General features: G+C 40.6%; 1 protein-coding gene across 5 annotated transcripts in view; it reads right to left on the bottom strand.

Annotated features, from left to right (window-relative positions):
- Positions 1-17963, bottom strand: part of LOC139757403 (homeobox protein PKNOX1-like) — a 546893-nt gene that overhangs the window by 516284 nt on the left and 12646 nt on the right. For 3 of the 5 annotated variants that reach the window (XM_071677846.1, XM_071677852.1, XM_071677847.1), the window contains exon 1: positions 14719-15150. The exons of 1 other annotated variant lie outside the window; for it this stretch is intronic. The gene's annotated coding sequence lies outside the window, so the exon portion shown is untranslated. Of the gene's footprint in view, positions 1-14718; positions 15152-17963 lie in introns of those variants that run through there. One more of the 5 variants, XM_071677851.1, reaches the window with a different exon arrangement.

Raw genomic sequence — 17963 nt, 5'->3', positions numbered from 1 at the left:
AAGGTCCGTAACCATGTCGGGTGAAGCAGTGGGGTAACAGCAAGCCAATAATCTCTGACATTACGCCAATGGGGTACCAAGAGCGTATTAGTCTACGGGGTAACGCAAATAGGATACCGCCAAGTCTTGGGCATAAGGGGTAACGCAAATGGGATACCGCTAAGTCTTGGGCATAAGGGGTAACGCAAATGGGGTATTAAAATGTCCCTAACTGCTTGGGTAACGTTACTAGGGTATCGTCAGAGCAGGTAAACTATTGGGTTACGCAAACCTGGTACCATCAGGTCATAGGCGTAACGCCAGTGGGGTAACCGCTAGTGTTGGCTTTCTCGCCCTCACGTGATCCATGTGTCTCTTCTGATCATCATTCACTTCCCTGCAGAGCCTAGGAAGTCAGCTACGTCCAACGGAAGGGACCGCAGGTCAAAAGATAAAAAAAAATGTGATGTTGTGCGACTGTGTGTGTGTGTGTGTGTGTGTGTGTGTGTGTGTGTGTGTGTGTGTGTGTGTGTGTGTGTGTGTGTGAGGCAAGTATACTTATCAAAATAAATCTTCCAGAAACATTACAAGGAAGTGCTTCAATAATCACCTGTTCCCCCTCACATCAATGATCGAGACGTGGGTTTTTTTGAGATGGAAAATGACATGCGCAGATGATTAAGTTTGTGGATACAGCCAGGATATGGTAGAAGATGGAGAATTATATATACTAGTAAAATAGGTGGAAAATATATATACTAGTAAAATAGGTGGAAAATATATATACCAGTAAAATAGGTGGAAAATATATATACCAGTAAAATAGGTGGAAAATATATATACTTGTAAAATAGGTGGAAAATATATATACTAGTAAAATAGGTGGAAAATATATATATACTAGTAAAATAGGTGGAAAATATATATACAAGTACGATAGGTGGAAAATATATATACAAGTAAAATAGGTGGAAAATATATATACCAGTAAAATAGGTGGAAAATATATATACCAGTAAAATAGGTGGAAAATATATATACTTGTAAAATAGGTGGAAAATATATATACTTGTAAAATAGGTGGAAAATATATATACCAGTAAAATAGGTGGAAAATATATATACTAATAAAATAGGTGGAAAATATACATATAGTAGTAACATTCGGCTTCACTGTGCACTGTAAACAGCTCTGTATGTCAGTCTATTTTTGAAGATTTTCACGAATATCTTCAAACATTTTCGACCGGGTCATATTCGTCCAGCCCTCATCTTGTTTTTCTTATCCCGTCCACTAGTGTTCTGTCTGCCTCTCATTATCATAAACCCATCTCTCTCATCTCCGTCTAGACCCCATAATTCCTGCACTACAATGCACGCACAAAAAAAAAGGAAATAAATAAACAAATGGTCGTATTTACATACAAACGGACACAGGGAAGCTAGAAGATGTATACTGCCGAATGCCACATCCAAACAGAGTCTGCCACATCCAAGCAGAGTCTACCACATCCAAGCAGAGTCTACCACATCCAAACAGAGTCTGCCACATCCAAACAGAGTCTGCTACATCCAAACAGAGTCTGCTACATCCAAACAGAGTCTGCCACATCCAAACAGAGTCTGCCACATCCAAACAGAATCTGCCACATCCAAACAGAGTCTGCCACATCCAAACAGAGTCTACCACATCCAAGCAGAGTCTGCCACATCCAAGCAGAGTCTACCACATCCAAACAGAGTCTGCCACATCCAAGCAGAGTCTACCACATCCAAACAGAGTCTACCACATCCAAGCAGAGTCTGCCACATCCAAGCAGAGTCTACCACATCCAAGCAGAGTCTGCCACATCCAAGTAGAGTCCACAGTCAAGGAACCACGAGAATCCTTTTGTTGCACTATCCTGTAACTGTTTAAGTTAGGAGTGAAGGATACTATAGGTAAGATCCTGCGCCAGATATCCTTATGATAGACCATCGGGTTTTATGTTCACTGGGTCTTCCGTGTGCTCGCTAAGGTGAGGAAGATGAGTTTGGCTTTGCTATACCGTGTCTATCTAAATAAATTAGGAGTGTAGGGTACCACCATCAGGTCTTCTGTTGCCTGGCTCTCCCACGGGACGGTGTAAAAGAGCGTTCATCTCTTGTCGTCCCCTTCGACGCAAGTCATACATCGTCGGAGCGCTGAAGTACAATCATGTCTATCGTGAAGTGAAATAGATATCTTTCTAACTGTGGACGGCCAGCGAATGTTGCCCGCTAAGCCAGTAGGGTCATGACTTTGATCACGGCGCGACCTCATGACTCACAGATACTTGTGCCATGAGGACCATGGCCGCCTGTACAATCCTATAATCATGAGGGAAAATGAGGAACATACCGGAGTTCAGTTAGCGCGTACGGCGGGCGAGCTTAGAACGGACCCACATCGCCAAGTGGGAGCTGTTTTCGGTAGCTTTTATGAGCGTCCGGTAGTGACTTCCCGTACAAGGGACATCGCAAATGGTAAAAGAAAGTCGCTCGCTTGAACAGATGAACTTAGAATACGTCTTTTGCTAAAGGAACGTCCATAACTTTGTTTTTCGCGGCATCTTGTGCCTGCCAATACTCATCACAAACATAAGCGCCTTTTTATCCACTATCTCTCATATTTTACATCAGTTAACGCGCGAATTTATTTTTGAATACGTCGATGTTATTGTATCTTTCTCCAAGACCAAAAACACCGGAGGGTAATTAATGCGTGTGTTGATGTTATTGTATTTTTCTCCAAGACCAAAAACACCGGAGTGTAATTAATGCGCCTCCAAGTAATTTTCACACATAAACCTGAAAGTTATAATCTGTGTTATCTCTGTTATCTCGACACATCTCTCATAGACAGGGTGGTGTCTCTCTCAACCAGAGACCCCCCAGGAAAACACGGTAACAAAGAGAACGAAGCAGACCATCAGTGTGAGGTCAGAAAGAATATATACTTTGACGCAATTTATCCCTAGTAAATGAGTCCATAAACTAAATGGGTCTTACATTAGTCTTAAATTGTGTTTCATGGCATTCATAATTAATGCTCGCATGGCAGATATCAAATACATCATTAGGGTCATAAATTTCACGGTAAGGTCCGTAATAGGCGACCTTTGAACCAGCGACAGACTAAGGGCTCTACACCTAATTCAATGTAAAGATAATTCCACCAACAACATTAGCTTTATTCCCATGGGGCTATGGAGGTATTTGTACACGAGAAAAGTACTTAAACATGACTGGACGAGATGTTTCTTAGTACAACTTCGAAGCTTTCTATGACGCTCATTTTCGCGGGAAGTGTATTGTTCTATTCATACGTGAAATATGCCGAAGTGACTAGTATTAAGTTTCGAGCCTCCACGACGCGTATTTTCGCGGAATCTGCTGCGCTATTTTAGTCAGCGCTTACGATGCGCTAAGCAAGGACACGATAGAGCACTAGTCATCTGTAAAGCGCCTGGCAACTAGCGAAAACAGTGAGGTGTATACACTATGAGGAGTTGAAGTGTTTGCGCTTCTCTGAGGTACGACGTAAACAGTACACATTAAATTCCGACGCTTCTATCGCAAGGCGCGAGAATTGGTTCAATAACGCGAATACTGTCCCCTTCACACACACATACACACACCAACGCAGGAGTATGTTCACCAGTGAACACTAGAGTGTTGCAGGAGCTATAGGAACCGCTGACGAACGAGCCGGCTATCACAAGCCTCCTGCCAGGCTATAATGATAACAAGAGATGGACAAAATTCTAGCTTCACGCACCACACACACACACACACATATATATATATGTCCCTTCTCCCTCCTTTCTTTCACCTCGAGCACTCCACCCACCTCGACACACTCGGGCGCTTAGATCAAGTTAAATCTCAACTTGATCGATGGTTTTATAAATATACGAAGATGTGGCTGTAACGACGCGTTTTGCCACGAAACCAGTCGCCATTTTCTACGTACAAGATACCCTCCGTTTTCTTTTTTTTTTTTCTAAGGTTATATATACTAACATTACAGTCACCATCACGAGCGAAAGACAGAAAACCTTAAACAATAAGAGGAAGCTAGCGAACAACTCCAAAAGGCTTCCCCCCCCACTTTCACCCCCCCCCCCTTAACATTAAACACAGACCCCGTTCCATGTAACATGTTCCGTACCCATGTACATTGTAACTAACCCGAGTGCGCGCCAGTATGAATACAGTAAACCTCGTGCTGTATAATTACACTCGCTACAGTTAACTGTATTTGCAATAAACTTATTATCGGGGACATGCTGCGATGCTAGGACCCCCACCGCCTACGCGACTCTGGACCCTTAAAGGGTGGAGTTGGTTTTTTCCCACCTAAGTGGAGTCCTCCGACCTGATGGTGGTTGACGTATGCGACGCCTTGTTAAGGGGGTTAAACGTTCAGCTGAACGTTTAAGGACGACGGACGCGACCCATGAACACGACGGTTGTGGCCCTAGAACACGACGGGCGTGGCCCTTGAACACGACGGTTGTGGCCCTTGAACAAGACTTGTGGCCCTTAAACACGACGGTTGTGGCCCTTGAACACGACTGTCGCGACCCATGCACACGACGGTTGTGGCCCTTGAACACGACGGTTGTGGCCCTTGAACACGACTGTCGCGACCCATGCACACGACGGTCGCAACCCTTGAACACGACTTTTGTGGCCCTTGAACACGACGGTGGCGACCCTCGAACACGACGGTTGTGAAGGCACAACCCTTTTGGGTACGACGACGAAAACCTTTGAGCACGACGGTGTGACCCTTGAACGCGACCGAGGATGACCCTTGAATACGACTCGGTGACCCTTGAATACGGCATTGAGGGCCCTTGAGCGTGAGGGTATGGTCCTTGAGCAACGCTGTACGACGCTTCGATTTGACGATCCGTTCAAAAGGGCCCAGGTCATCGGACCTGTGCGTCTCGCGGCGTCGCGTTTAAGATGAGGGTTGAGCTCTTCGCAACACTACCTCGTCCTCAGAGCTTTACTGGGGTTCGAAGCCTCAACGTTGGGGAGTCTAAACATGTACCAAATGCTCCACTGTCCATTCATCTCTTCCATCTTTTCCCTACGCTAATACTGGTTCCCTTTCCGCCTTCCATCTCGCTTGTTACGAACGTTCCTTCCCATATGCTGATTTCCTTTCCATCACTATCCCACGTTAACGTCCCTCTTCACCAACCCACCAAACTTCCCTCCCACTTTGAACTACCTCTAGCTAACGGCGCTGTCTCTTAGTGAGTTGGTACTCTCTCTCTCTCTCTCTCTCTCTCTCTCTCTCTCTCTCTCTCTCTCTCTCTCTCTCTCTCTCTCTCTCGGCACTTCACCGCCAGCCCACCGCGGTAACAAACAACGGGTGGCGAAATTTATGACACATCATATCATTTCCAGGTTAGGAAACAAAACAAAACAAAAAAAAACAAAAAGAAAAAAGAAAACGGGGTGGTGGTGGGGGGGGTCAAAAACCACTTTCAATCAGGGTTGAAAAACAAAAAGAAAAACTCTAAACCAGGGTTAAAAAAAACCTCTCTCTCTCTCTCTCTCTCTCTCTCTCTCTCTCTCTCTCTCTCTCTCTCTCTCTCTCTCAACCATGGGGGGGGGGGGGGGATCAAAACAACGCCCCTTCTTCACTGGGGTTTTGCGCAGCCTCTCATCCTCCTCCTTGACCAAACACCACCCCTCACACTTGAACCATGACGGTACTCGCCCTCAAACCAACCACTAAACCTCCCTAACAGCGGCACTCATTAGCTCAGAGACCTTAACGAAAGCAAACATGACCCTACAAAAAAAAATTATATTTTCCCCGTGGAGCGCCAAAAATCCGTCTATATATATATATATATATATATATATATATATATATATATATATATATATATATATATATTATTTTGCTTTGTCGCTGTCTCCCGCATTAACGAGGTAGCGCAAGGAAACAGATGAAAGAATGGCCCAACCCACCCACATACACATGTATATACATACACGTCCACACACGCAAATATACATACCTATACATCTCAACGTATACATATATATAGACACAGATATATATATATATATATATATATATATATATATACGTCGCTAGACAAGTCCTTCTAACTTCGAAGAAGGCACAGCAACATATCTTAGAAGTGGAATGTGTGTTAGATACCCCACCTACCATGTCTCCCTCCCATATCTTAAATCCCCATGTCCCGTTCCTATTAACTTACCATATCCTTACCCCCATGTCTCACTTGGTAGCGTAGTCTCATACATCCCCATAATGTCCAACCTTCTCTATGACTGCTCGTGCCTCCGTCCCATATCCCAGCTCGAGCTCCCAAGTGCCGTAGACCACACTACGGGACTAACTTCCCCATAACTCCGCCCCGTGTCACAACCTCCATTAACCTCCCCACCACACCCCCCCCCCCCTGCTGCCCCATGACCCATTTTCTATTGGCCTCCAATGGCCTCCCAAGTACGTCTCATCTCGCGCCTTCACCCGGGTCCCAGCGCCCACACCGCTACCATACGTCCCATCTGCCATTATCCCGACCCATGACCCACTCTCAACCATCCCGCAATATTTCCCTTCCAGCTCCCATGTTCTAATGCTCTCCCATGCCTTTGTCACATCGGCTACCATTAACCTAACATAGTTCTGCTATACGCCCCATCTCCTTCTAACCCCCATATTCTTAAATTAAGAGTTTTTTTGCGATTTATCTGCAATGTATATATATATATATATATATATATATATATATATATATATATATATATATATATATATATGGCATCAAATAGAACCATGGAAGCGGAAGTGAGTCACAGGGTCGGTGAGGGGGCGAAGGTTCTGGAAGCGCTGAAGAAGGTGTGGAAAGAGACTTCGTTATCTGGAAAGGCAAAAATGGGTATGTTTGAAGGCATAGTAGTCCTAGGAATATTATATGAATGCGAGGCGTGGTCTAGAGATAAGGCTGTACTGAGGAGAGTGAATGTGTTGGAAAAGAAATCTTTAAGAACAATATGTGGTGCGAGGTGGTTTGATCTGGTTGGCAATAAAAGGATAAGAGAGATGTGAGTAACAGAAAGGATGTGGTTGGGGCAGCTGAAGATGGTATGCCGAAATAGTTTGGACATATGGAGAGTGAATGAGGAAAGGATGATGAGAATTTTTGTGTTAGAAGTGGAGGGAACAACGAGAAGGGGGAGACCAAATTGGAGACGGAAGAATGGAGTGGAAAAGACTTTGAGCAATCGGGGCCTGAACATGCAGGAGGTTGAAAGGTGTGCACGGGACAGAGTGAATTGGAATATTATGTGGTATACTGGGGTCGACGTGGTATATTGGCTTAGGCTGTGCGTGTGTGCATGTCTGTGTCTGTACATATCAACATATCCATGGTACATTAAACAAGGATGAGGCGGGGAAACATAAATATTCAACTCTCTCTCCGTAATGCAAAGATATATCAATCATACAGACCATAATTAACACATACATCTACCCTACACTCCATCGTTTCAGCATATCCCAGGAACCTTCATGCCTACGAGGCTACTACAATGACAACCACACCAAGCACTTCGCAGTTCTCCTTGTACTCTCCTTACAAAGACGAACACACTACGTTTTAAGACCTATGGTCCAAACTGGTGGACGTGGCCGACTTCCTGAGCGCTGCAGGAGCCACATAAAGTCAGAAGGGGCTCCTTAGGTAGGAGGAATATATATATATATATATATATATATATATATATATATATATATATATATATATATATATATATATATATATATAAACAATTGATCGTATCTAACAGATACAATAATTAGTCTCCCATTATTCATACATTATTTCCTGATAAATATTGCAATTATAGTTATGATAATCCGTTTCGATTCCCTCATTAATTTGAAAAAGGATATTTTCAGGAAATTGTGAAATGTTATTCATATCATCTGTCGTAATACCTGTCTGATACAGATGCATTCTGGGCATGTATAATACCAATGATTTATCATTTACTAATGCTATTATCATTGTTATCATTATCATTATTATTTTTATTATTTCATGCCTGTTCGCTGCTTCCTGCGTCGGCGAGGTAGCGTCGGTAACAAACGACTGGGACCATAATATCCTCACTTGGATCCTTGCTTTGTTTTCTCCTCTTGGAGAGTAATAATACAGGAAGGGAGGATTTCCAGCTACATGCAAGAGATCTGCAGGAAGCGATTTTCCTGCCCTATTCAGAGATGTTACCAATATAATTTCTTTATACTATTTTCTCATAGTTATATATCACTATAATCATGATGAATATTATAATTTATACATTTATCATTTTATCTTTACTATCATTCTTATCAACGGCGTCGTGTGTACATTTCTGGCATCATCATCATCGTTCGCCTGGCAGCGGTACTGGCCGGCATCTGGGTGGCCGACTTTGATGCCGCTACCGCGAGTGGTTTACTAAACTGTCTTACTGATCAAGATATTGATGAAGAAAACTAGAAACAAAAAGATATATATATATATATATATATATATATATATATATATATATATATATATATATATATATATAGAACGATCAAAGTTACCGAATATATATCTTTTCTCTTAATCTTTAGTAAAATCTCGCTTTAGATTGCTGAGCAGCACTGACAGGTTATATGATATAATCAAATATCATAAAATTATTATATTTAACATGATTGTCTTTGTAATTGCGATTACATTTAACATTCTATTTTTACCATCATTACGTTTAGATTAATATTTTACTTATATTCATTAATATCTTTATCATTCAATGATACACAGCGCTTCTACAACTGACTTAAGATATCCATCAAATTTAGTGGAATAAAGGTAATAGAGTCAAAATCTTTAATTATTCATTCATTACTAGTCATCTATTTCCCTTAATATTTCACCACCTTCATAAATACCATTATTACTATCACAGGTAACAAAATTATTCGATTAGTTATAACATAATATCCTCCCCTCTCGTTTTTTTAAATTTTCCAAAAGAAGGAACAGAGAAGGGGGCCAAGTGAGGATATTCCCTCAAAGGCTCAGTCCTCTGTTCTTAACGCTACCTCGCTAACGCGGGAAATGGCGAACAGTATGAAAAAAATATATTATATATATATATGATATTCTCACAATGAACCAAATTATAGCAGAGACGCTGCCGGCTTGAGAGAGTGTGAACTCAAATTTTTAAATCGTCCGAAAAACATGTTAAAATTGAGTACCGTGTGATCATAAATGAAACTTTTGACCATGTTTCAGTTTTAAGTCACTCTCCTTCTCCTTGTATGGTTCAATATGACTTATAATAACAGTTCTGTCATTTCAACCATATTTTCAACGAATTCTGGAACAGAAATGACAGAAATGAGGGAAAAAATGAGATGAGGTGGTTTGCTTAAAAGAAATTATCGGATAACTCGAAAGTACACGAGCGAGTTTAATATTTCTAAATTGAGATGAAAGTGGCCTGTTTTGACCACGGGGGAAAAAGAAATACATATCTTTATTAATTCTGTAAAACAAATTCTCAAATGCTCTTCCCGTTAGAAGTATTTTCCGTACATTGGTAAGCAAAATGTGATGACACAGTAAATATTTTTACACAAATATATCTTTATGTTTTTTTTTAGCGTGGCGTCATTAGATTCGTAATAATTATCATTACATTATCATTATCATCATTATCTTTATAATTAACATTATTATCATTATCATTAACATAGTAGCAATATAACATTTTCCTCAATTTTTCTCTGGAATATTTTTTTTCCTTAAATTTGCAATATAGATTATTACCCTGTTATTAATCGTACTGTACAAGAGATAATAATCCTATGTCTGTTCTCATCATGTGTTATTGATAACTTCTATAATCTTTAAAATGGGTATCATTAATTCCCTTTTCAAATCTGCTCACTGTATATATATACAAGAGACCAGAAGGGATGAGCTATCTTGATGCATATAATACTTTTTGGTTCCTATACCTTTCAAATCAAAGGTAATTTTTTATTATATTGTTATAATGGTTTCTTGAAGAGTTTTATCAGTTTTATGGCATATTAAAATATCCTATTAATTTAGTTCTGAATTATTTGTTTATTCCGCTATCTATCGTTCATCAAGATATCCTCAAAATTCTTGTACGAAGCTATTAATAGTTTTTTAAAACTTTATTTTTATCTGGTAGAAACGACGAAACTATATACCAGCGATTCGTATCCAGTAAGGAATTACGAAACGTTTCACTATAATAACGAACTCGCGAATTGAAACATATTTCCCAGTGAATCATATCCATCTCTTGATAGATAAGTCGTTATCTTTATCGAAAGATAAGGTATATCATGCGCTACCTATATTGTAGTAGGGCAAAATAAGTCGCATTATCTACTGTTTTGCTGATGACCAAGAGGGAAAATTAAACCACACGGAACAGAAAATATGGAGTGGTTTTACCTACATCATATGTACACTCGCTATGTGTACTTTTTGTGTGTGTATATATATATATATATATATATATATATATATATATATATATATATATATATATATATATATCGTTCGTCTGTTCCTGACGCTACCTAGCCGAGACTAGAGGAGAAATTGTGTATATATATATATATATTCTTTTCCTCACTCAATATCTGGCCACATCTAGTGTCATATGGAAAGCTAATTTCCCTTCACACACCACTTCCTTTTGCTGTTCCGAGAATATCTTCGCGAGGCGATATTCACCAATATTTCGAGAGTATTTTATTTTCTCGAGATATGCATATTGTATAATGCGCAATGCTTCGACTAACGACTGAAAGGGGGAAGAGGTTTTAGCTTCACAAAGCTTGAGTTATGGATAAACTTCGGAATCAACATTTATGGACAACAGATATTACTGTCTGGGACAGACACCCATTAACGAACCATCTAAGATTACCAGACAAACTCCCCCGTCAAATTTGCCTTCGGGTTTCCACTATCATAACTCCCCTTTTTATCACACGGTTGTGAGATGAAGACGATAAGAAGATATGACGTCGAATACGCCGAGAGAGAGAGAGAGAGAGAGAGAGAGAGAGAGAGAGAGAGAGAGAGAGAGAGGGGGGGGGAGAGAGAGAGCGACGCGTCTACACAGATAAGGGGGTGGGTGGAAATGGCCAGGGATCTTATGAGAGAGAGAGAGAGAGAGAGAGAGAGAGAGAGAGAGAGAGAGAGAGAGAGAGAGTAGCCGAGAGAGATGAACCACGGAGTGTGGCCGGGCCCCTCTTTCTAATCTCTCAGGGGGGTGGGTGGTCAAACGGAGAGACGCTGACGAGAGATTCTTCCTACAGCGATAGATTCGGGCTCCTCCCCCCCTTCTCCAACAACGCTCCTTCAACTTACTGCGACGTATCAATGAGGGAAAAGCTCGCTCAGCTACATTTACCGCGTTATCTGACAAGCGCAAAGTTCAGCTACATTTGCAGAGTTATCTGTCTGATAAGCGCAAAGTTCAGCTACATTTACAGAGTTCTCTATATGATAAGCGCAAAGTTCAGCTACATTTACAGAGTTCTCTATATGAAAAGCGCAAAGTTCAGCTACATTTACAGAGTTCTCTATATGATAAGCGCAAAGTTCAGCTACATTTACAGTTATCTCTCTGATAAGCGCAAAGTTGAGCTACGTTTACCGCGTAAATCAATTTAATAAGCGCAAATATTAGCTACATTTATAGAGTTATCTATTCGATAAGCGCAAAGCGCAGCTACATTTACCGCGGTACCTATTTGATAAGCGCAGTTCAGCTAAATTTATCTATTTGAAACTAAATATTTTCCGAGATCAAGCGAAATGATTATTTCTTTCCATCATTCATTATTTTTTTCTCTCTCTCTATCATGCTTTGACTAGCGCTGTTAGACTGCGCAAGCCTTGCGCTGAATCGGCCAAATCCTCAGGTCTGCGCGCACATCACCGGCGGGGTGTGCGAATTAAGGGCACACTCGCTTTGCATCGAGAAAAATTAGCAGTAGACACGCTCGCTAAGCAAATGAACATTTCACGTACAAAAAAAATTGGGAACACATATGATACAACCTCAAAAAAAAAAATATTAAGAAAATACCTTTTTTTCCCCCATCGCCACGTCGCAAATAGCACTACTAACTTATCTAGTTTTATTTAAGGTGATTAAGAATCTCAAAAACTTTCACAAACTTCTGTTGTAGTTAAGTTATTACCATATAGCGACAAGCAATTGAACCAATTCTTTATCAACGCACTTCACAAAATATTCAGAGAATACCATATTCTACTTCTGTATTGGGCAATTATTATGGTTATTGCATAGGTATTGCATACCAGAAATTGACCGATAAACAATATGAATAAATAGACGAGAGTATATATATATATATATATATATATATATATATATATATATATATATATATATTGTGGATCTCATTCCAGGAACTCCCTCAAAGGCCCAGTCCTCTGTTTTTAACGCTACCTCGCTAGTGCGGGAAATGGCGAATAGTTTGAATATAGTTCCAAAAGAAGGAACAGAGAACGAGGCCAGGTGAGGATATTCCCTCAGAGGCCCAGTCCTCTGTTCTTAACGCTACCTTGCTAACGCGGGAAATGGCGAATAGTTTGAAAGAAAAAAGATATATATATATATATATATATATATATATATATATATATATATATATATATATATATATAATTTGCACAGCGGAAAGAGGGAGTTTGCATACACCGTCATGCATAACATTAATGCATGACAGCGTTTAGAAGATAGCACATGACAGGCTGCACACACCAATGCTCACAGCTCACAACAACACACACACACCACAACATGTATCCTCACAACACACACACACTACAACATGTATCCTCACAATACACCGATACCCAGCCCTTCGCTACTGTATGTACACCAGTGAATGCAGTCAGTCATGACACCAACGTATTTTAGTTAGTGTATGCATCATTCATTCTTATACTTTCCCTGTTATGGTGGAGAATAGGACATCAATGTGACTGGAAAAAAAATTTTTAGATGAATTTTTATCTTTTAAATTATCAATTTTATCAAGAATAAATATTCCTTATTTAAAATTAAATTCGGCTGCAACAAAAAACTAAATATGTCCGTAATATATATATATATATATATATATATATATATATATATATATATATATATATATATATATATATATATTCCTTTTTTCAAACTATTCGCCATTTCCCGCATTAGCAAGGTAGCGTTAAGAACAGAGGACTGGACCTTTGAGGGAATATCCTCACCTAGCCCCCTTCTCTGTTCCTTCTTTTGGAAAATATTTTGGGAAATATTTACAGCACCGTCGAAGACCTTCCCAACCAAAGAAGTAAACCTTACCCAGCTTCCGCGTGGAGAGCAACCTCGAAGCTTACAAAACCCCCCACAAGAGGTCGTGTGGGGTCGCTGTAATACAATGTGTGTGTGTGTGCGTGCATTAGACACAACAGCGAAGCAATTAAAAGTTACTCAAAAATGTTTAGATAAATATATACAAGATCCGTCGTTTGTAACCACGGAACATGTGCGACAGCACAAGACAAAACCCTCAAAAAGTTAGAAAAAAAAATCCATTTAATCTTAAAAATTCAGATTTTTATTATGGAAGGATCAAGAAATTATAGCAACCAAATATCTGATAATTAGGTTAATAACTATACAATAATCTGATGTACATTTATGTGACAAGATGACAAAGAGAGAAACAGAGAGAAAATCTTCCATTAACTCATTACTCTTGGGACGGGCCCATAACAGAACCAGTAGGCCTAAAACGGTGCCGCTGTTAACGGGAAAACGGACCTGGAAACAAAATGACTGACCGGCACACCAAACCATAACAGACGAACACCATTTCTTACATTAAAAAACACTGTAAAGAAGACTTAAGGCGTATCAGAACATCGGCATTTTGTCATTTACGAACGCACGAAGAGAACATCTGGCCACACCGAATCTAACGCAGAGACCGCTAGCTCAGCACAAAACCTGCATCATCGAAAAAAAAACAAACCTCCTAAAATGCGAAGAGGCTCCTTACGGGGGAAAGAAAAATATATAGGCATTAATAAATTCACAACGGAGTTGATTCTGAGCGCAGGAGACCGACCACACAGCGCACACACACAAGGGGACCAGGCAAACCCAAAACACTGAGAGACCGCGAGGCCAAACCCGGACCGAACGGCACTACACGCTCGAATCGATATACCGTAAACACGCGTTCTGTCCTAGGCGCCAAAGCTTATATCCATCGACACTACATGTTCCCACGCGCGGCACGGAAAGCACGGAATGTTAGAGATTGGAGATCCGTGGCTCCGGTGTCTAGCCACCGATAGACGAAGAAGGAAAACCGTTCGTGTCTGTCTTGAGAGGAGGAGAAGAGGGGGTGTTGCTTATGTACCGTGGGTTCCAGGGTTGTACGTAAGCGATTTATTAATGCTCTTACATACCCCCTAAGGGTGTACATCCAACCCTTTTTTTTTTTTAAAAGCGTTTGGAGACGTGTGATGAATGATTCGAAAGTGGTATACTTGGAAAAAAAATTATATATATATACATGTGTGTACTTACCATAAAATTAGGAAGAACTGTTTGATTCTTCGGGTCCTGTCGTTGTATCAAGCCGATCTGCTCTGGAATCTATCACCAATTCACGATTTCACGAAATTTAACCTCTAATATGAAATAGTCTCTAATATCGTACAGTCCAAGGATGTTTTGAAGATAGGAATCTCTAGTCCAGACAATTTTAATTTGATTTCGGTGGTAAGGAGACTAGTTTCGCCAACAATGTCTTGCGAGTATGAAAGTCAGGGTCAGATTTGGTTATAGTGCGAGTGACTGTATGATCTTCACGTCAGCTCACGTCAGCTTATAAGCGTTTACAGCTGGCGACCTGACGTAGTAGAGTTCGTTAAGCGTCTGGAGGAAGCGCGGAGAGATGGTGTTGGAGGGAGAGAGCGTGTCTGTCTCCTCTGACGGCAGACTGTCAAGTGCCGCCCGTCATCGCTCGTCACTCGAGTTGGCTCCTCCCTTTGTGGCCTCGAGCTGCGCAGGGGCGTTCGGGAACCGAGACGCAACTCACCCTTGCATCCACTCCCTATTGATTTTAAGAAGGCCTTTCGAGTTTTATGGGTTTGGAAATCGTAAACACGTGATCTGAAATAACATATGAACAACTGGGAAGTTCCGATCAATGTTATAATTGAAATTTACTCGTTAAAAACGTGTTTTTCAGCGATTTGGCGAACACACCCAGCGAGCATTTCAGCCACATGACGAAGAGCTTTGAAAAATGAAATGTACTTTATGAAAAAGGCAAAAATGGTCATAAATACGTCACTGGACGAGTACAATACTCTGGACTTACACCTTTCGCGTCATTAGTTGCCCTTATCGTACACTCTCAACCTCGTATGAGGTAAATTTCGGCCAGAACCCACGAAATGGTAGTCGAAATGAATGAGTCTACACATGGTGATAACTGTCCGTTTTCTATGAGTAACTGCTGGGTGTTGGGCGACGGGGAGGAGCGACTGTCAGTCTTAGATAGGACGAACTTGCACAAAAATACACCCCACTACACCCGAATCCTTATCCACCCCGGTGGATTCGACCCCATGAACAACCCATCCATCTCTAAAAACCCTGATATAAATTCCTCCCTCACAGAAATCGCATCTGGGGAGCTTGTGAATGGGTGGGGAGCCATCCTACTAGGCTATAAATCGTGGAGTACTGGTGGTCAAGTTTTCAGCATTCGTACGCGACTGGGCTGTCCTTACCTGTGTGTTGGGCGGCCTCTATACCTCAGTCCTGAAGTTGCGCGCGTAAGGGTTACACGGTCGCTCTACCTCGATAACGTCCAGGCACGTGTGGGGGGGGTGTGTGTGTGGTTCGTTGTTTCCCCCCCCCCACGTGTCTCTCTCTCTCTCTCTCTCTCTCTCTCTCTCTCTCTCTCTCTCTCTCTCTCTCTACACAACACACGAACAGACATGATCATATCATAACAGATTTTGAAAAACTTTAGTTCTCTCAAAATGGCCTAGAAAGCATGTGGGAGTTTAAAAGGACGTAGTATAAATACAGACTATAAACAGATCTGTCGACACTACAGACAGATAATCTAAATTAGTCCCTACTATATATTATAATTTATGATTAAAGTGACATGACAACCTTCATTTCCCCTGGTTCATTGATGCTTAAATAGACTAAGAGTATTGACCTAAGCCCTCTAGTGGTATTTCAATACATTTAATCTCTGACATTATTCCTTTTTAAACAACACTACAGTGTTCTGCACACACACACACACACACACACACACACACACACACACACACCTACCAGTACAAGCAGTTTAATACTGAAATCATTAATTCAGGATATGAATTACTGATTATGAAAATTACTGAAAGGGAAAGTGCTAATCCATCGCTTATATCAAGGCTAGCCATATATCCTTCACACAAAAAATTCTTTCACTTAATCTGAAGCCAAAATTCAGACTATTTAAATGACACATCACTAATCAGATCCATTTCAGCTGAAATATTGACTTTCACACGTGATTATCATGAGTTCTAAGGAAAAGTAATCTGGCAATAATATATCAGAAAGACAAAGACAGCTGATAAGTGAACTGTTATTGTCATAATATCTAACATCACGAGAATATTTGAAGACTATTATTTTTGGCCTTAGTTTCGAAAATAAAGTCCAAAATAGACCTTCCCACCATTTTCCATAGCTCCCACATTCTACAGTATACTGTATTAATGAATTCTTGTGCTTTTGACTTGAACTATGCTCATAAGACCAGCTTTAACAGTCACCTAAATTAAGGGTAAACATGAACAATGCTCATAAGACCAACTTTAAGTCACCTAAATTAAGGGGAGACATTCAGATTTTTTCAAAGTTCATTACGAGAGCAATTCATGTTTCAGAATACTCTGCGATGGTTAGTTCCTGTGTGTTATGATGTATGCTAACACCTCATCAACTCACCTAGTGCTGGAGATAACTGATGTATCTTTTGGTGTTAGTTATTGGCCTCCATTGACCTCTTAATACGACCCTTGAACACGACGGTACAACCCTTGAGCACGACGGTACAAGCATTGAACATGACGGTACAACTGTTAAACACAGTGGTACAAGCATTGAACACGACAGTATAACCCTTGAACACGGCGGTACAACCCTTGAGCACGACAATATAACCCTTGAACACGATGGTACAACCCTTGAACACGACGGTACGACACCTTAAACATTTCCTTACGATCGCCAAGGATAATAGCCCTTGCCATTTCCCTAGCCCTTAAGGATCAAGTCAAAGGCCATTCTCTCGTCACTTAAAAAGTGAAAAAAATAAAAAATCGTAACAATATTAGGTCGGCCATATACTTTCAGATGACTTTTGAATTTCTTAATAATGTTTCCGCTCGTTCCTTTAATGATTACGAGCCATTTAACTCTTTTTTTCAACATCCGGACACTTCAGTCCCACCCAACAGATTCACCGACCCTCCATATTTGCCATTAAAAATAGGAAGAGGGTAAAGGATAATTGCCTTGGGCAATTCAAGGCATCAATTCTGCTGTATGTCTTTCATAAACAAAATTCTACTCATACCAAAACATGGATCATCAATCTCTCGTATTCATTAATGTATTATGATTATTTCTTTTATTTTTCAACCTTTGGTTCTACCAGGAGGACTTGGCCTGCTTCCTGGGCGCTGCTGGAGAATTTATAAAAGGTGATATCGACGAGGAAAGGCTAAGGCAAGTCAGAATATATACTT

Source organism: Panulirus ornatus, chromosome 26 (assembly GCF_036320965.1).
Source record: "Panulirus ornatus isolate Po-2019 chromosome 26, ASM3632096v1, whole genome shotgun sequence".
Classification (NCBI taxonomy): Eukaryota; Metazoa; Arthropoda; class Malacostraca; order Decapoda; family Palinuridae; genus Panulirus; species Panulirus ornatus.
The sequence above is the reverse complement of the archived record's forward strand: the minus strand, read 5'-3'. Positions and strand labels throughout refer to the sequence as shown.